The sequence below is a fragment of the Hypomesus transpacificus genome, chromosome 15 (genome assembly GCF_021917145.1).
Source record: "Hypomesus transpacificus isolate Combined female chromosome 15, fHypTra1, whole genome shotgun sequence".
In the NCBI taxonomy this organism is placed as follows: Eukaryota; Metazoa; Chordata; class Actinopteri; order Osmeriformes; family Osmeridae; genus Hypomesus; species Hypomesus transpacificus.
Window position 1 is genome coordinate 14,622,213 of NC_061074.1, and position 21,434 is coordinate 14,643,646.

The following is a 21,434-nucleotide window of genomic DNA, read 5'->3' on the forward strand; positions in this document are numbered from 1 at the left end:
CTCTTGCATGACTTGTAATCAGCCTAGGTCTTAGCCATGAGTACATGATGTACATAACACCAAACAGAGGACAGACCATACTGTCATGACAGTATGGAAGGAAAACAAAATAGCAATGAATTTTCCCTTAGCGTAAAGGAAAGAATAGGTCCTGGATATATTGCATCTTTTGACCTGCTGCACATTTCAGAAAGGCTTTGTGTGCTATCAGTAGGATGCATACAGCCCTGAACCCTACATATGGCTCCATTTGACTTCACAAGTCCTGTATGGCTCCAGTCATTGCCCCTTCATCTCCCTGATCTTTACAGGGCCTGAGCTTGAAAATAAAACATAAAAAAGAATGGTTCTTTATCACAGCCCTTGTAGATAAGGCTCTTGCACTGTCTGTCACGTGAAATCAGGAGCTGTCTCCTCAAAAACATTCCATTCACAGACTACTTACAATTGCAATCATTTCCCCTGCCTCAATTTAACCTCACAGGCTATATGCTTATGTTATAGTAACAACCAAGACAAAACTGTATATAAACCATGGACACATTAATAATACATTTCATGAATATTTGTTATTCCTAAAGAAGCTTGTTAGGCGGTAGTTCAAATAAACTAAGGTTCTCTTCATATGGACTTAATCTTCTATCAATAAGAGCATTCAAAAACAGTTCATACAGTGCGTTCAAACCACTGAAGAAAAAGATGAATCATCTAGTTCTCAGTTTTCTAAACAACCCTGTTCTCTGTGACATTACACCTCTGAACAGGGATACAGTCTAAGAATGTATATTGCACATAAATGGTACTCCAGCATTGTCACCCTGCTGAAATGACATGAGTGATGTCTATATAAATATACACTGGCAAAACAATAAATGGAGTTAGGCCTGAAAAGGTTAACTAAAGTTCGGGAGGAAGGTGGCACACCAAGACTCCTCCTTCTCCAATCAAACTAATGCGCATCAGCCCAGTAAAGCAAGAAAGAATGCGACCAAACTCCCCTTGGTCAATTAAGAGTTCTGTATAACGTATCTTCCATTCCTCTGGTCCCTGTGCTAGCATGTTGTTGTCGTCCTCCCACCCTTCCCTTTCTTCTCTGCTTCTCCCTGTCATCTATACAGGCTTCCCAGGGGATCTGCTTGAGCTGCTGCTCGGCCGTGACCCATTAGGACTCTCCGCCACACCCCGAGTCCATGCCCGGACACCAGGCCCGGCTCTGCTACCGGCCACCACCAACCGCTCCAGGCTCGGCTCTGCTACAAGCCTCCTTCACCATTGGGCTTGGCCCTGCTACCAGCTCTGCTTCAATAAAAGCTATCTATTCAATCTATGGTGTGATTACTGAACTCGTGAACCATTAGGAAAATTACTGCAGACACTTTTTATTTTTATAATCCTGCACGTTAAGGAACTGTACTTTACCTTGTTTAAAGATGGTTGGTGAATTACAAGGCAAAGATTACTGTCAAATATTTTATTCAACATATGTTGAATTTCTCTCATAGTTTCTGAATTTAAAATAATGCAAGAACAACAAAAAAAGAACAGAGCTCTTCTTCTTACACAAGTTTCTGAGAGTGAGACCATTTAGAAAGAAGCTAGAAACAAAAATTGAATCAGCACAACTCCACAGAAATGGTCGAAAGATGAAAAGTAAGACATTTTGCCAGCTAGGCATGGGCCGACTGTTATGTGACAACATCACATTGACTTAAATGTGTCTGTTTGATTCATTGTACATCAAATCACAGTCATACACAACAGTGACAGGTGGGAGAATTCTAAATTAAGTCAATCTTTCCAATGCAGACGCTTACAAGCAATTATATAAATTAACTTGTCAGATGGTTCCGCAGGGATGTTTGTCTTCCCACACAGTCTCAGAAAGACTGTGGGTTTCCATTCCAAATAAAGCTAAACAATAAGACTGCCTTGAGGCTTCACAGGGTGGCATAGAGATTTTGTTCTTGTCAAGCCCACTATATCTCACAAAATGAAGTTGTTTAATTTAACAAATAAGTGGCATCTTTCATGCACCATGAATGGATATGAGCATACATGTTGTCAGTCATTGATGTCCTTAGTGACCAGGGCTTTATCATATAGAGCTCCTCTCCTCTGGAGCAGACTTCCTGTTTCAATCAGGGAGGCTGACAGTCTTGGCGTTTAAGCTTACGTTACAGTACAAAATCTCAATTCTATTGTTGAACCACTGCCCTAGATCATAACCGGTGGGGATTTCACCCATTCTAACACTGTGACCATTGTCTGTTCCTCAACAGTATCTGACCATACCCCCCCTACACACACACACACACACACTCCATATCTCTGGTGTGGGTGGCTGAGCTGTCAACATCTGTCAGGTTGCTGGTTTGCGAATATTTAGACCGAGACGACAACGTGGACATTGGTCTCTAATGCCTTCTGATAGACCATGCAGAACTCCTGGTTCTTACCTGACTGTCTTGTGGTTTTTGATCCTGTGCTTGTCAACCCTGTACTGACCACTCCTTAACTGACAAGCATCAATGCAGGACACTGCTAATGCTTTACAAATTCAAAACTCAGAATGTCTGTGACTTCACAATCAAGTATTTTGTTAATTTGTACTTTTTATTTCTTCTTACTCCATAATTATCTCCAGCCTATATGGACTACAGCTCTCTGCATCACCAACCATCTCTGGGTGAGGGGACCCCTCCCTGAATTGCTCCTCCCAAGGTTTCTTCCATTTTACTCTATGATGTTCTTTTCCATTTTTCCTTTTTTTGGTTGGTTATACATGCTGGTCTGTGGGCATTTCAGGCCTCTGTGGCATTGCTTGTCTAAAGGGGCTCTACAAATTGAGTTTGATTTTGTTTGTTAGCATGTTTATAATGAGCTCAACATCACTGACTCTTTACACATTTTCATTATGGTCTCATGAAATCGTACATAGGGTACATCCTTGTCCACATTCGCTTTGTTAGTCTCAGATCTGTCAGTGAAGCTCCCCTGGGTTCCATTATCTTACCTTGGTGAGACACTATTTCTATCAACAGCGCCGTCTTCTCCCCCACCCCCACACTCCCTGTATACCAAGCATTCTCTTCTTACTGTACGGACACTGTTGCCCAAGTTTCCCACAGGCTAGCCAGTACCATAAACTGAAGTTGTCATTTTAAGTTTAATTTAAATACTAGCCAGTGTCAATAATAATTTCAGTGAGGGGAAAATTACATGGTAGTATCTTCCACATATAAAGCCAAACATTGAGGGTATTTGTTCAGTTTGACACATAAATGTTCAATATATTAATATAAATATGGTATGTACATAATAGAGTATATATCCTAACAATACCACTCAGTTTATAGCTATTCTTCGATCATCAGAGAACATGTCTGTGCTATACAAATTACCTGAATGAACTACTGATAATCCTTTAAATGTAAATTCAATTTGATTAATACAGAAACGTATAAGACCACAGTGTGTGTGCTTGTGTGTGCGTGTGTTTGTGTGTGTGTGTGATAATACGCCAGGTGGAGAGACGTGACTCTTGATTTTGAAATGTGCTTTGTGGTTATGTGCTTGCTAGATGACTTTCTAGCTGTGAGAAGTGAATATCATAGAACTGTCCATTTCAGAATCAAGTGACTGCTCCATACATCTTAATTCCTTTCACTGTGTTAAATTAAGACACTGCTGGAAGAGCATCGTAGATGTCTAGCAACCAAACTGTTCTACTTATTCATCAATCAATCACTTGATCGCTTGCCAACTGGAACAGCAATCTATTTATGAAGTCAACTTTAGAATCAACAGAAAACCGTTATTTCAATGTGCCTAGTTTAGGTCCAGTGTGATCACCTCAGTGATTGTCATGAGCAAAGGTGTGTTCAACCTTGTGGTACTGTGCAAAAGTGTGTTACTAATTGTAATGTCATCTTTTAATCAATGCTATCTCCAAAACAAACAAACATTACAATTCAATATTGAAGGTACATCAGGCAAACCATTTTCAAACTAGGCTACAATTTTCTGCATGAGCTACATTTATTTATCAAGTAAACCTATATCAAGTAAACTCGCATTGAAATGATGACAACCCAGGAGTAGTCCTCGTACATTAGGTACATTATACAAGCCAACTGTCGTAGGTAACACAGCAGTGTCACCTATTCTTGGAAGTACCATGGATGATTACAAATCACTATAAGTATTGAACTGTAAAGCTTAACCAAGTTCAAGAGCATGCATTGCGCTTACGAGAAACAGAAAACAAACATTTCTCTGAACTCTCAGTATATTTCTTGCTTTGCAAATGTAACCCAAATCATGCTAACAAAAGCCAGGATCCCCACCACACCTGCCAATGGATAAATTTAAACTCCCCAAAGGATGAATTGCTCTTGCAGGGCAGAATGTACAGTCCATATGACAGGGGAATTAGGATACCATACATTATCTATGTAGAACCAATTAGTGAAAAAAACCCAGTTAAGAGACATACTGGGTCAATTCAAATACATCATCTGGTTGAAGGCTATTCCATATCTGACTTTGGCTACCTACTAGCCAAAGTGCTACAGTATAGTTGGATGCTGATGATTGCATAGGCTGCCCCTAATCCAGGAAGCATTTGACATTACTTCAGTCGTTGAGGTATCCAAGAGTCAACCCCGAAGATTGAGTTAAACTTGAGTTGACTTAATAAAAAAATTGTCACTACTTTTTGTCATAAAACATAAGCTATGAGTACAGCACTTCATATCCACAGACATAGTGTCTCTTTTTTGTGTGTGAAAGTATTGAGAGGACATTCTGAAGTCAAACTGTAACACAATGTTAGTTTGTATGGTGTTAATACTATTATGTACAGTAGTCAATGCTAGTGGTTATGATTCCCTTTGAGTTCCAGGATTATTGAGCGCAATAACAGTGACTTACCACTTTAGGGTGAGCGCCTGCCACAAGGTTGATAGTCTCATTCATACAGCTCCAAATGTCACTAGTTTCCCCCGGAAAAAAAAGAAGAAAAAAACTACCGAAAACTCAATACTCACGGCCAAATGCTGGGACCAGACGGATTGTTCTGATGTTACGTTACTGTATTTTCGCCTCTCCAGAAACGACTTGAAATCTCGGTCGCCGGAATTGTAAACCTGATTCCAAAGAGCGTGCTTCTAAATGGTAAAACGACATGAATGATACATCCTATCCTTCTTGACGAAATCTAAAGTAGAATTCCTCAGCGTTCACTTTTTCTTGGGGCACTTCACCTTTCCCAATACTTAAGAAAACCTTTCAGCCACTGTCGAATGCCGCCAGGAGGGAAGCAGGCAGGCAATCTGGTTCACAGCACAGTTGTCTCCCTCAGTTGTGCCGCGTGTGCCCTGTTCATGAGCTTATAGTCGTAGCTCCCGTCGTACTAGCTCCCATCCTACCCTCTCTCTCTCTCGCTCTCTCTCTCTCCCTTTCTCCATCTCTCTCTCTCTTTCGGTGTAGTTTACAGTAGCGTCCATTATTAGACAAATTCTGACTGTTATAGTTTACCTTGTAGGCCTACCCTACAGCACATCGATTGGAATATTGGAATCCAAATGTGTCAGATGTAGGCTACTTATTGTGTCAAACGACAATTACCCCGCTCCCATGTAGTTTAATCTTTAAGCATATATAAATAATATTAAAAAATACTGAAACATATATTTATTTTCATATCTATTTGTTCTTTAAAATGTATATATATACTTTTTATAAGAAATTTAAATGGATGTGCATTTTACATGTATTTAACTATTGCGCCATTGGGAACATGTAGTGCTTTCATTCCACCTAAAGTCACGTAGTTCCAGTTGTTCGGCATCCTAATAATTCTGCATTCATCTTGGTTTCCATATGGATGGCAAATATATATAACTGTACTATCACTACTCAGCTTGCTCTTTATGGTGTAAAGACCTCTACACACAAAGACAAGGAGTGACCGAATGAGACTCCTTGGTCACTGTACTGTTCATCAGTGTCAGTTCTCTCGCAAACTTTGCGAATTAACCCTTTGGAAAGAGTAAACGAACTCAATCTGGGACGTTAAGTCACCAGAGACTAGCCTACATTTATTTCTTGTCCCCAAAAAATTATGGAAGATGAGACAAAAGGAAAATCCATCCAATTAGGGTCTTATGATTAGGTTATAGTGCAGAAGTGGAATTTATTTATATTTTTTCTTCCGTGAACTGAATCCTATAATATTACTGTCTTCTATTTGCAAAGGGATGTGATGTGTTTGCTGTGAATCTCCATTAGGGGTGCTATAGAAGAGTGTTATTTTTTCAGTATTATTTTTCCTGTTCAGAAATGGTGATCACTGTAATGTACACAGGTGAATTACTTTTAAATTACATAGAGAGATATTCAATTGGTAATCATTACTACAGAGTCATGTCTCAGTTCCCACCTTTTATCAAAGAGACATTTCATTTATTTCAAGTTAATTAATACACTCAGTAATGTTCCTACTGGGTGTATTAGTCAGAATATTGAAAATGACATTACAATGCATAGTGTTAGTGCATTATGTGGTATTTTGATACCATATTACCCATAATAACCATAGACCAAGACCAGGACCAGATCAGGGAATCTCTAAAATTCTAGAGCTACAATTCTATGACTAAATTGTGTAGAATAATTAGTTGTATCATTCACCATAATGTGAGAACAAAAGGATCAGATATTTCCAAATGATCTTCCTGATAACACATTTGTGTCAAAAAGTGTTTTTGAAAGCTTAACTAGGGTTCATTTTATAACAATGATATCTGAGTATAGATCTTTGTTCCACATATCAATTACATTGTTCATCTTCCCTACCACTGCTGTAAGATTTTCAATGGTAACACTGAGCTAACAGCCTATCTCTTTTCACATCATTAATTAACCATCTCTTATGTCTCTGTTCCTTTCCTCTGCATATACCGTGCGGAATGCTCTTATCTCCTCGTCAAAGCTGTCTAAATGAAAACTGTCATTTTAAGACCTCTTTTGTGGGTCTGGGTAATATATGACATTCAAGTTCTTCCTTCTGAATTCCACCTTGAAAAGCCAGTACTGTTGGTACTGGTTTGTATTGTTGTCTTCTGTTGTGAGATTTTAATGTGATCTACTGACTATTCTGCATTTACAGTGTGATGCAATGTTAAAAAATGGTTAGGTTTTTTAAGGTAATCGGCATACTGTAGTACAATAGCAGATCAGCAAACCATGTTTTATGTACTAATTACAAATGACTGATTACAGCATTTGTAATACTTCATATCAAGAGGACTTTACGTAATCCTTAACTTTGTTGGGTGCCTAGACACAAGGAAACTGGTCCAGCATTACTTCTGCATTAATAAGGGTGTCCCACAGTAATGGGAGTGACTGAGTTACTGTATTACTGTATTTACCAGTACCTCCTAGCCCTCAGTATCCCTTAGCCCCAACCTCACACCACATAGATTGTGGTTAGGATGTATAAACAGATGTATTAGGTGACAGAAAGACAATCTGGCTCTACTCATGTCCATCAAGTCCTTCATCAGTGTGGAAATAAATCGGTCTTTAGTCACCAACCACTACTCCCTTTGACATCTGTGGCTTGCAGATGGCCTGTGATTACGAAAGAGCCCTTTGAGTCCTGTTCTCTTAAGAAATGACAAAGAAGACAATTGGAATCTTTGCCATTTTAACTACCAGAACATGTTCCAAGAAAACACAGATGTTAATTTATCTCCATTACACACAAAGAGAACACAATTGAGGTACACTGCTTTTCAATCAACCAGATCACACACTTGTAGTACCAATCCTTCAGAGAGTGGAGGAAAATAAAACATACTATCACTTCCCAGTTCTCAATGCAACCCACATAGTCCATGCCTGTTTGGAACACAGGACTATGTGACAGCTGAACTTTCATGAAGTCACATAATGTTGATGGCGGTTGGCTTGTCTGTGTGTGTGTGTGTTTGTGTGTGTGTGTGCGTGTGTGTGTGTGTGTACTAAGTGCACTTGTGTGTTAATGTTTTGCATTTGTGGGTATTGTTTTTTTGTTTGTTTTTTACAGTGCTGCACCGTTTAAATATCAGGATGCGAGCAGGTTTTTAAACTACAGATGGTGAGTTGGATTATTGTGCCTGGAAAATGTTATAAATAAATATTTTTACCGTCCAGCAGATGCTGATTAGATTGTGGTGATAAAATATCATTTGAGAGGTAGATTGCAGCTTTATATTATAGACAGCAGAAACATCTGCAGGATGGGGTATTTATGCATGCAAGTGGCGACAGAAATTCACTCTTTTGAGCATAAAAGATTAAGAGTCTCTTTAAAGTGACTGAGAAGAAAAAACATTAAAAAAGTTAATTATAACACTGATTAATCACAGACCTCAATTGTGACAAGGTTTTGCATTCACTTACTCCGAATAACTTTGATAGTGTTTTCTGTTCTTCTACTGCTGCTTAAGACACACGTTCAACCACCTAACATGGAGCTTGCAATGGCCACAGCATTAATAACATTAATTTCTGATATGAAATTGTAATAAATGACCTGCATTGATGATTTATATTGAGTCTTGATTACAGAACAATACATTTTCATAAACACAATTGTATGAACATAATTATTGTAATCTAGCCATTTCTTAGTTCTTTTTGCTAAAGAAGTAACGTTTTATAATGAAAGACCAAGAAAGACAGTGCAAGAATGTAATCCACGCTAATGTCCTCTATGCTTTAGGACATAAGGACCTAGAATTCTTGAGCATATCCAAGCAATGTGTATTTTTTCTGGAGCTGTCTATGGTGAAAAAATACATTCTGACTCCATTTAGCTGTGATTGGATATTACAAAGATAACTATCACAGAGTAATCTGATCCTCCAGTAATGACTGTCATCAGAGTACACCATTTGTCTAATGTCACAACTGATCACCTGGTTGCAATGGACAAGCAGAAGGATCGATGTGAAATGTTGAAAGCCATAATTGAAAACCTTGCATACAGCATATCATAAAATGTAATCCAGAGAGCCTCTAACAAAACACATTTGATTAGATCAAGATATACAAATGGAAGAGAATATGAATTAGACATGGTAACTGTTGGGATGGGTAGAAATGTAGTCCAGAATGAGCCATTTAATTTTTTGAATTTAACTTCTCCTGTCACAATAACCAATATCTAACCTCATATCAGCTGTCATTTCAGACTTCTGAGTCTATGGCGAGATAATCTTACTTTATGAGAGGATATCATTGAAGGTAATTCATACAGTATCAGTTCTTCAGTGATAGTGGAGGGAAATGAACATGCTGATGCCAGAGTTTCTGCTAAATAAAGAGGGGTTAGTGAGAGCTGCCAGATCTCCTTCTCTGTCTCCCTGGTGTTTGAGGGAAGATTACCCTGCCTCTCCCATGTGGCAGGACCCATTTGTCCTGAAGTAATTCATTACCTGTTCACTCAGTAGCGACAACACCTCAACTCCATCTGTCTTCTAGGTCTCCTGGGGCTTTACTACCCTCTGAATAATAAGGACAGCTGGTCCAAAAAGAATTCCCCACCTATAACATCTCTAACTGTGTGATGATCGATTCAGCTAGAATGACATGCCAGGAAATATCCAAAGCTAACTTTATAAGAGATGTACGTATTTGGCATTGCACCTGTTACTCAATACTAAATCACAGGTGCTACAACAACAAACATGCATGTGGATGCCTGAGCAGTAATGTGGAAATTGGACAAAAAGTCATTTCACTCAAACCAGTGCCCCTTTTTTCACTGAGCTGAGATGAATAGATCAGTCAAGCGAACTTGCTTCTGTTTTTGAGAACCAAAGGCCGTGCAAAATCGGTTTCTCACCAAGTGTCTGAATGCTGGGAGCTGTGTCCCTTGAGAAGAAAGAGATATCTTTCAGTAGGCCACCAATGAGAATTACTTTAACCTAAACTGACCCATGTCTCCAGCGGGGAGGAAACAACTCACAAACAAATACAGTACGTGCTTTCTTTTTTTTGCTCAGTTAAATATTACAATATAGTTGGACTTTTACACTCATGCCATACACAATGTCCCGGTAAGTGTGAGACATACAAGTACATAGTGTAAATGCATGTAGTTACTAATTTTCAAATGTCATAAAAAAAATACAATTCAAACTCCAGTGACTTACTGTAATGACATCCTTTCAGGAGATAATACCAAGTTACTGCATTGTTCCTTGAGAAGATAAACCAGACGTTTTGAGTAATTTTTTAATATTTTGTCTCAAAGGAAAGCAGAAAGAAAACATGGATGTGAGGGTATTCAGAAATATTCCAGTGCTCCCACCAGAACCCACTGATAACCCCCAACCCCCCATCCCCCCCTTGGAGTGGCGCTGCCACCCACTGCAGGCTGCTCCCACCCTGGGCGTCACTTCAGAGAGCAGCAGCTGGGCCTGACAGCTGGAAACATGTTCCCTTCCTTTCCCTGTAGGAGGGCTGGGGGAGCCTCTTCGCATCCTGGAGCTATACTTTGAACCCACTCTTGATCATGGCAGGATGTCCAGTCAGGCACAGTCAAAACACACAATGTGATGGGATTCCGATTGTGCCAGTCACCACCCATTTAGCTTTCTATGAGGAATCGTTTTGGTCAGACATTTTATGACTAACCCTTATTTTTACGTGAGCTGTAAATCCAATTTGTATTGGATACTGTACCATGTTGTACATACCTTGAATGTACTTGGTAAGCAGCATGGTTTTACACAATTATTTGAGATACAAAGTTATTAGTGACACCAAACCAAACCGATTGATGTTTGTAATTATAACTACTAGAATTTCTACCACCTCCCATCCTGCTTCATTAAACCACTGTCTTACAGCGAGAAATAGATTGTTCGAAATACAATATCTACCTGATACTTCAAATTTCTCTTAAAACACTCTTACTTTTGGTTGGTGTGCCAACGCTGCACCTTTAACATCTTTATTCCCATTCACCTTCAGAGCTAATCTTTCCCTTTGCCTCCCTGTACTGCATTTTCTCTCTCTCTTTCTCTCTCTATCTCTCTCTCTTTCTCTCTCCCACTCTCTCTCTCTCTCTCTCTTTCTTTTTCCCTCTGACACACACCACACACACTTCTTAAGTCCCTCTCATTCTAAAGATCACACATTTGGGATCTGTTCCAGCTCAACTAAAATTGATTACAGTAATAGTGGACCTAATTCCACAAAACGCTGACTACAGTCCTTGTGACTGTGTGTAGAAACATGTGCCTTCCAGTCTCATCATGAATATGTGTATTTTGAAGAAGTTAATTAATGTAATAAGTCATTAGAAAGTGACTGGGATGGATGTCTTGGAAACAAACTATTTGGCATAGTCTGCTGCCACAGACCTAGAACTGCTGCTGTACACAAACATAGAAAATACCTGCACTGATTATGTAGTCTATAATAACATAATCATACCTTTTGATTGATGGGAAACTTTATAATCGTTTGATTTACAGTAAAACAGCTTAGTCTATCCACATATCGATCTTATCGAGGGAAACAAGACGTTCTAGTGACATTTTTCGGGATATACGGTTAACAAAGTGTGACTGATTAACATTTTTACATATAGTGTTGAAAGATTCCATTAAGAATTTAGACACTGTGACTTAGTCATCCATCATTATTAGTTTTGGTAACTGACTTTTCTCCATGAGTCTAGAGTAATGTTATTACACGCTTGTTGATGTCAGACAAGGGAACAGACCAATGAATCTGAAAACCATCAAAGTTCTTCATGAACACTTTGAATTAGGTTAGGTAAGTTCGTTAAAAATTCTGTTCCATTCTGTGAGTTTACAGCAGCGATTAATAGCACTTTATAAATCCGTAACTCAGCTTTTCTTAGTGAATGAAGATACATATATAAAATAAAAAGTACATTCATGCTTCAAATCCTGCAATCCTCCTTACTTCATGACTTACTTCATATCTTACTGTCAACAAGCTTGGTAACTTCAGTGGAATTAATATTTGTGTTTTAGATGTTTACAATTGTGTAGATGTTGGTTAGCTGTTTGGTTTCATATGGGTAAAAATAAATAAATAAATAGATTAACGGATGAATTAATTAGATTAAAAGTTTTCAGCTTTTTAGGAGAGATACTGTACTGCTAAATGTAAGGTTCAGTCTTCCCCTGTCTACACTAAAGCAGTGGAAGGCACATATAATAAATAACTCAGACTGAGCCTGCAGTGACAAGCTGATCATGTAACCATTAACTGAACGAACATCCAACCTTTAAGCAACACAATCTAAAATGAAAACCTGCCATGTTTAACTTCACTTCATTCTGAATATCCTATAGAGTTGAAGTGGGGCTTATTAACTGTAGACTGAGTGTTCAGTATTAGCAAATAAGTCCAGCATCTTCAATCAAAACACACTCAAAATGTTTCATAGAATTTGCAGTATGCAAAGTAAACATATTGCACAGCAATGTCTGTTTCAGTAAAATGAATGCACTTAAGGATGTCTCCCTAGTACCATGCTGTCAGAAGGCTAGTTGGCTGTTGATGGGAGGACCTTGAACACACACCATTAGTGGCACAATGCATCCTGTCCGGCACAAAATGATGTGAGTCCCACAAGCTCTAATCGTGTGAGCCCACGCGTTAATAAACCTTCATCTCACTATGGACAGTTTAATGACTGTACCTGTGGGTTATGCAAAGTCAAGGCATTGCAGCCCACTGGCCATCCAGGGTGACTTTCAGTCCACTGGCAGAGAGCGGAACGAAGGCTGGACCTCATTAGCATGCTCTATTTACAGGGTGGGGTTTTCCCTGGAGTATATGGATGTTTAAGATGGGGAATCATTTTCTATGTCAATAAATTGGATGTCTAACTGGCACATATGTACATTATGTCCGAAACACAGTACTGGCAGTGTACAATATATCTAATTTAGGCTGCTCTACTGAGGGGTGAACACTTATTTATATTGACTTTTGAGGTGTGGCAATATTACTTGGGTCAAGATATGGTCTCATGGGCTGTTTTCATCCCACGATGCTAAGAGTTGATGGTTGACTGTAAAAGGAAAAGCAGGACCTAGTTCTCTTTCTGAATCCCCTCTTCAACTTCTTGAAACTGCAGAAGCTGAGGATACTCTGTCTTTCCTCTTAGATCTTTGCCAGTTCCCTTATATCTCTGTCTTTGTATATTTTCAACTTCATGTATATTTCTTTATTATCTACATTGGTAATGGGTAAGATACAAACCTTCACTTAACTGTAACCATGGTCTTGTATTGATCTAATTCATTAGAAGTTTTATAAAATATAGCTTTTCTTTCTGGAGTCAGATAATCCAGATATTTGGAAAAGACTAATACACAGGCCAGTTCACCATGTCTTTCAGCTGAAAAGGTATAGTGTTACTTGAGGTACTAGTAAAAATACTACAAACCAAAAATTACATACATAGAGAACAAAAACTCTGAGTATTGAACCATTCGCTTTACTCCCTTCCACTTCTATTGTTCAGCCTCCTTCTCCCATGCTCGACAAGATACCTTTACAACCTCTAGACCCTGCTCCTCCTGCCACAGAAGTGTTCTTTATGGGACTCAAAGGGAATTATTCACAGTCTCCTCAGGGCTCTGACAAGGTCGCAGGCTCTCTCCGTCTCCCTCTCTCTTGGCTTCTGTTCTGAACCATAATTGATTAGGTTAAGCAGCAGGAGAAGGAAGGTCAGGCCTGCAGCAGGAGAGCTGGAACACTTGACAGTGCGTGTGGTCACAGACACATGCTCTTCATCATTTTGAGACAACTGTGGTGTGGGCAGGGCCAACCACTCCCCCAACATGCATCCACTTACATGTTGATAAGACCACAGCAATAAGACACTGAATTACAAATCTAAATTTCAAATGAGTCAAACCAACAACTATTCACTGTACTCAAATGGTAGCCAGCACTGTATCCGTTGACAATACATTTAAATAGAAAATGTATCAACCAAGAACACAAAATAAATAATATCAACAAGAATATGATTCCCCAATCACACTAGACAAAAAATTTGGCTCAAGTTGTACAGCATGGTTGCCTTGGAATCATCTTAGTTTCAATAGCAACTGAGTAAATAGAACATGAAGGACAAAAACAGCCAATTGGAATAAGACACAGCGTGGGTACAGTATAACGTGAGGGAAGAGCTGTTTGCTAAGGCGGACACTGCCACTTGAGTGAGACCAAACGCAGCAGCTGCCTGCTCAGGTTGCCATCATTCAGTCTGAAATATCAAACAACTGACAATGAGATTCACACACACACATGCCACACACACACAGGTGCACACATGCACACGCAACATTGGAAACTGAATAGATCGTTCTTTAATTCAAGAACCTGCGTCCACATTTGAAACATTTTATCTCCTCCTGGACATCAGTTGAACCACAATAAACTACATACTACAATCATTTCAAATGAAATGAACATACCATGTGTATGAACTGTGTATCATAAAGAATGTCATGTCCATGCTTGTTTATGTTAAGTAAAAAAGATAATAGAGAGGTACCCAACCCCAGCTTAATCATGTTTTATTCATATATTCATACACGTTATCAATACTCAGTGATAAAGGTATACTGTTGCCTTGGATCTATGATGTGTACAAGCCATGTAGGCTTCTGTAGTGTATATTGCAGGTTGCCCTACAACCAGGAGCATGACCTGACGTTATTTTCTTCTTATTGGCTTCACAGAAGTGAGATATTAATCTTGGGTGCCTAGACACGAGTGTCATTCCCACCAGATGAGGCCCATCTTTCTCCCATGCTGTTCGCTCTAACTCTAACCATGATAGTCTTGTCAAAGACCTTAAAATACACGACGGTCACTCAGGAATATGATGTGAGGGATTCCCTCTCCAAACCTTTTAATAATTAGGACATACATTTTGAAGAGCAGGCCAATTTCAATCAATATGGAGACACAATGCTATTTGTGAACTGTTTTGCAATTGGTGAACTATAATCGACCAAAGAAGACACAGTGAAACTATATCAAGGTGTGTGTAATGAGAACAGTGTCACACAGATGAGCAATGGGACCTTCTTATTACTTTGCACACCGTATTGGAGCATAGAATGATAGCAGTTCAGCTTTATGACGATTCCAGGTCCATCCCCAGAGAATAAATTGGTTCTGACTTTGTGAGGGCCTTGAAGGAAGGCAAGGAGAATGGAAATTTGAAAGTGCTGTTGGTATGCTGAAGGGTCATATAATAAGGTGAGAGATGCAACAGGAATGACTGGTGAGAATGGGGACAGAGCTCCACCAGGTCCCTGGGAAGATGAGGGATGGATCACCCCAACTATCATGAGTGGCTGTGAAGGTCCCCAGGGAAAAACAGGAGCGCTTTATTGGGGCTACACTTTCCCACTCTCCTTCTACAATGTCCTATGAGGTATGATTAATTCAGAATTATTAGAATAAAAATGTATGCTGGATGAATAATAAGTGCTACAAACAGAAAGTTTCTTACACCCCTACCGCCCAAAAAGTTTACATCAAATCAAATGTCCATTTAACTCAATTTGACAAATTGTGCAAAACAAATGTACAAAGTTCCGATAATATTTTTTTTACTTTGAATGTTTGAGTTTCTGGGTTTTATTAGAGATCTGTTTGATCAGTTTAATTTAGCCCTTTCAAGCATTACTTTGCAAAACACGTTTTGACACCGTTTTGACGCTGATTACAGTAATACACTAAATGAATGAGAATTAAGCTACCTTTCGTATTTTGTAAATAAGTTAACATGCAATAAAAGAGATCTTTTTGTACTACCAGGGTTTTCCTTTTCTCAGACTAGTATTTTACCTGTGATAGCTGGGTCATCTCTTTGCATAAACGGCAAAGTATATTATGAATATTCATTGCCAGAGTCTGCTTTAGACCACTATGCTTAAAGGAATGAATAAAAGACTAAATGTAAAAAAAAATAATCAAGGCAGCAGTATTTAAATGCAATAAAGTTGTATGGCTTGCTGGAGGAGGTCATTAAATTTTGACAGAATAATAAATTCTTTCAAAGAAAAGGAGCCGAAGAGGGTAGTGATAAAGTTAAGCTGTTCAATTATTTAGACCCCCTACCAATACAACAAGTGTGAATTAGCATGAAACTGGTCCAACACGAAAACAGGAGCCAATATCACACAGGTGCACTTGTCATTTTTCCTTTTTTTCAAATATTAGAACAGCCAATGCCTGTACCAAGGCCTTCATCTCATCCAAAGCTCTGTGGGAGTATCACACCCTGCCCTCCAAAGATTGCCATATGTGTAAATGTCGTTCTGCATCTTGCTCTAAAGTAGTGTATTTTCTGCTGAACTTTTTGTTATTTTTCTTCATGTCTTCATGGTCAGACAAATAAAATTAAACTACAGCAATGACATGTTGCATTAAAAGGTCCTCTGATGAGCTACACAAATCTAGACACTTTGCTTTTCCTATTTCTGTGTCATGCTCATTGTGAGCCAGCTCATCACAGTGGGCGTAAGGGTGCCTGGGCTATGTTGGTGCTCTCTGCGTATGTGTGGAGGACTGAGGTCTGAGTGAAGCAGGCAGCTTGTTACTTAGATGTGTGAGCATGAGAAGCGGGCTGCACAACGAGGAAGAGGGGCTCCCTGCCGGGGAGGACGGCTGGGTGCACAGGGACAGAGAGTGATGAATGAGAGGGGAGTGTTGCAGAGGGCCATAAATCAATATCTTCTCCTTTCTCCCCTTTTCTCTTTTTCCAGGGGATACTCTGATATCACGTTGGTCTGTCTGACTATCAAGGCAATGGAGGAACACCCACAACCATCACAGATAAATGCCCCTCAAGTCTGTCCTACCCTGCAGACAACACACTGTGTATGCATTTCTTTTAATAGCTCTGGAAGTTTCTGCATACAGTGCTCTACCACTAAATGCATTGGTCGGTTCTCATTAATATTTTATCAAATGGTTGGGAGCTCATTTCCAACCCACTGTTTTGTCTCCTGAGCAAAGACTTGAGAGCATTTATCCCATAATGCTTCAAAGTACTTCCCCACTGTACTACACCTATTGGCAAGTTAATGGACTGTCTGCTGCTCTGTTCAAGGCTGTCGTATCTTAAACTCCCCCAACACATTGGTACAACTACAAAGAATTTCATTCTCAGCCAACATGAATACGTTTAGACCAGTTAGCTTGAAAGAAAAATTTAATTTACTGTTTCCACTATCACTGACCTGTGTGTCTGAAAACCTCTTACCATAAGTCTAAACCAAGCATCAGCCTGCATACTGCAACAGCCTTTTCAAGCTTGTCATGTCATCCCTGATAGTATCTACAAGCAAATATTGGATTATTAAGGTGACACTCCATTGCATAGAACAACAACATATGGAGATTTCACCGTCATTCCCCACTGCCTTTCTTTTCACTGTGTCTCTGTGAATTGTGAAAAGTTTTAAAGCCAATATGCTGAAAGTGGCAAATAATACAACTCACCTGGGAAATTGTAAATGTCTAATCAAGAATAGTTATACTGACCCAGTTGACTTTGTGCAAATGTAATCTCTCAAAGTTATTTTCATTTTCCACAGAGCCATAAACTTTTAATAGATTCATAATTTACAATATTGCACGTTGTCGCAATTTTTACAAAATTGGTGTTATAAAGTCAAAGTTGTTGCTTGAATCTAACCTTTGTAATGCATTTCTTCTTAATATTGAGATGAGCGCTTATTTGTGTTCTACATCATACTAGATTGAGCCACAAAGAGTATATTTAAATATTACCGGTCTAATTTTTACCAGTTACCGAGTCCGTTATTGTGACCTAATAAGGGTATTATTAGTCGATGTTCAAATAATGTTTCTGTCTCCCTGCAATGCTGGGGCGGGTGTTCAGCTGTGAGTTCCTCCCATCAGGGGTGGTCTTATCAGAGACTAGGGGCGTTCAGGGAACAAGGCGATGCAACGGCACAGAGAACGCAGGCTGTGTATGAGCTGCAGACATAATCTCTGCAAGGTCCCAGGGGAACTGGATTTACTATGCCTGCTGGGTAAAAACAAATTACAAACTTTTGTCCAACTCCCATTGGACAGTCACAACACAGCAGCATATGTGGGGGGGAGAAGGGACTTGGTGGCATAGGAACAAGAGATAGGGATGGATGATTACAAGTCTATGGAGAGGTAATTCATGGAGATTTGGTTGTGCTGAAACAAATGCTGTGACAGGTATTGGAAGTGCTGTTAAGATACAGGAGTTAAATAGTTTCAAGTATCAATTATCAAAGGACTCTTGTCTTTTGATTAGGACATCTCCTGTGAGGTAGTTGTGCCTCACAAACTGTGCTGACGTGTGTCTCAGCCTAAGTCATGTCTGAGCAGTAGGTTGTCACACCAGACTCATGTTGATCAAACTAAAATGCCTGACACAAGCTCAAATATCTCAAACATGACAAGTCACATGCAAACTTTTGAGAAAATATTTGACAGCAAGTAATGTGATTTGAGAATTTGGCAACAAACCATGAACCCTGTTTGCCCCATGTAACATTGGCTATAATCTTTACAGTAAGTTAAATAATATTCAAACGCTTATTGATATGATGTAGCCAAAAACAAATTTTGGACTTCATGAGACATACCAAAATACTATGTGACATTAATTAATAGAATCCTACGTCAGCTCACAACATGCTTCCAACTCGTGGGTGCTTGCATGCAGTATATCGATATAAAAGTGGAAGAAAATTAAAAGAAAAGGAAAATAAGTATTTTACAACAATGTGCCAAGACCATAGATTTTCCAATGCTTTTTCCTTTTAATCTTTTCACTACAAACTGCATCTTTAAAGTGCTACTGGGGAAGTCAATAATCGAGTAGAATTGCACATATATTTGTAAATTTCTATTTCAGTTTTCAAGGATCAATACAAGGAGGAAACCTGACAGGGAATACATACAAAGTAAAACAACAGGGAAAAAACTGGTGGTGCTTTACGATCAATATTCTGTATGCAGTGTGTCAGTGCTACTCTACCTCACAATTACTGAGCACCATCAAAGAAAAAGACTGCAATGTGCTTCCAAAAGCTGCATTGGTAAAAAGTAGTCAAAATAATTTGGGTCTATAAAATAAATTTGTGTGTGTATATGTGCCTTTTGTAAAACCTCACAAAGTTAACAGTGAAATGGTGATAACTAAGAGGAAGAATCCAGGCTAGGTGTCATCTATATTAAACTGTACATTTGGAAGAAGCATTGGAGTTTAGATGGTAGCTGTGAGGATGCAATAGCCTGACAAACAATATTAATATTTTTTTTTACCCTTGGAGGCAACGATAACTTCTACTGGTACAATTTGGTTTGCGTCTCACTGATACCGCCTCCGAGTTAAATCATCCATCACTTTTATGCACAATAGAAAAATGCTGTGTCCTCTAATTGTGTTTGCACACAGTCTGTTGGTATTACATGTGCAAACACTACTGGACCATTCCCCTTCACTGAGCAAGGAAGTAGGTGCACCACATTGTACTGTAAATAAAGAGAGATAAATCTGCCACTCGGTGGAAGACCTCACAAATCAGCTGCATCCCTGAATGTAACATCCCTGTAGATATAAATAAAGAGCAAACATGAAGCATTGTCTACTTTATGGGCTGTCAATACTGTCTTCCTACTTTATAATGAGCGTGATGCCTCGTAAATCAACAAGATACAAAAAACATTTCAGTTCCTGTGATATCTTAATGAAAACATTGTGCAAAATTTGGTTGAAGAGTGCAACCAAGCACCCACTCATTAGCTGGAATATTGTCTTCTTCACCCCGTTGCAGTGTCAACTATGACTGGCATGCTATGTCAGTTTTACCTGGATGCCATTGTAGACAGCTTACAGTGACAACTATGAGGGGATTCTGAATGAATAGCCACAAACAGACACACCTGAAAGAAAGAGAGGTGGAGAGAGACAAACACAAAAAGAACATTGAACACCTATTGGCACATTTAAATGGGGGTCGTAACAAGCAGGTGTATGTAAGAAAATATCACCATAACCGTATATAAAATGAGAGTTGGCTTGTTGTTGATACAAATTACATTTCATCAACGCAAAAAATGTATGGAAGGTTAGGTCTAATATACAACCATTCACACATTAATTATTAAGTTATTGATGACCTTCTCCAGCCTCACAAACTCTTGGCAGTTAAATCAAACTGCCTTGAGCCTCCCCAGCCCCTTAGGGCAATATCCTGTATACTTGCTCCTTCTAGTTATGAGCCTGATGGAAAGGGCTTTTTAGAGACATGGCCTCAATTTTCTCTGACTAATCGTTTTGTATACTTGTGTTCTTACAAACAGAGGAGAGAAATTGCTGGTAGCACACAAGTATACTTGAATGAATGCAAGGATTACATGAAGTACATCACATTCATTCATCCATACATTCATGAAAGACAAGATATCCTTTTGTGTGTCTATGCTTTTATAAACATGTATATGGAGAATGTAAGTCTATGTAATTGCACAAAATTGGCAGAGAGTTGAGTAAGATGCTCCCAAACAGCGATTCACACATCTTATTAGCAGTTGGATGTGAACATACATGAGGAGGAGGTGGGAAACCTGGGGGAGTGTGAATCCACCAAATATTAAGTGTGAATGTATCTCTGTAGAGTCCTTGGTACCATACATGAGTAATTCTTCTGACAACTAACACCTCTGTTTCACTATTCCAAATTGCAACTTTATTTGACTGCAGTCCTCGTTTTTATCCAATAGACAAATGTTCCAAGGACATGCCAGAGGACACACCATATTGCAATTGATTCTGTCAAATCCCAAAAATTCATTTTTTAACAAGGCTCAGAGGCTCATATAACTGTCTCTGAAAAATTGATTTTTAACATACAAATGCTGTACAAAAGAAGTTGTAGGAATAGAAGCACATAAGCATATTTTCACCACCATGAGAAAGCATAGCTGTTTAAGTAATACGCACATTGCCTTTTTCTTACAGCCTTACAGATTGAAATAGCCCTTTTCCCCCACAGTCAAGCCGTATCCATTAGTCTGCCTTGGATTCCTCACCTTTGACGTCTCAATCAGTAGAAAAGAAATTGCTCCTCGAACACACAAAAACAGACGCTCTGGGAACATCAGCAAATCCCTTTTTAAACAGGCCTCACTCACAACTACATAACGGACATTTTAAGTTATTGCCGCTAAATGTAGCTTGAAATTGCTATGTATTTTCTGTGTGTACAGAACAAGTGTCTGGAGATCAGGAACCATGAAAGTAGCCAGTCAAAGACATTTGTTTGCAGTGACCCATTACTGAATAACAT

General features: G+C 39.0%; 1 protein-coding gene across 1 annotated transcript in view; it reads right to left on the reverse strand.

The window, feature by feature from the left end:
* Positions 1 to 5,374, reverse strand: part of cntn5 (contactin 5) — a 69,451-nt gene extending 64,077 nt beyond the window's left edge. The window contains exon 1 of the mRNA XM_047036440.1: positions 5,049 to 5,374. The gene's annotated coding sequence lies outside the window, so the exon portion shown is untranslated. The remainder of the gene's footprint in view (positions 1 to 5,048) is intronic.
* Positions 5,375 to 21,434: the final 16,060 nt, after the last annotated feature.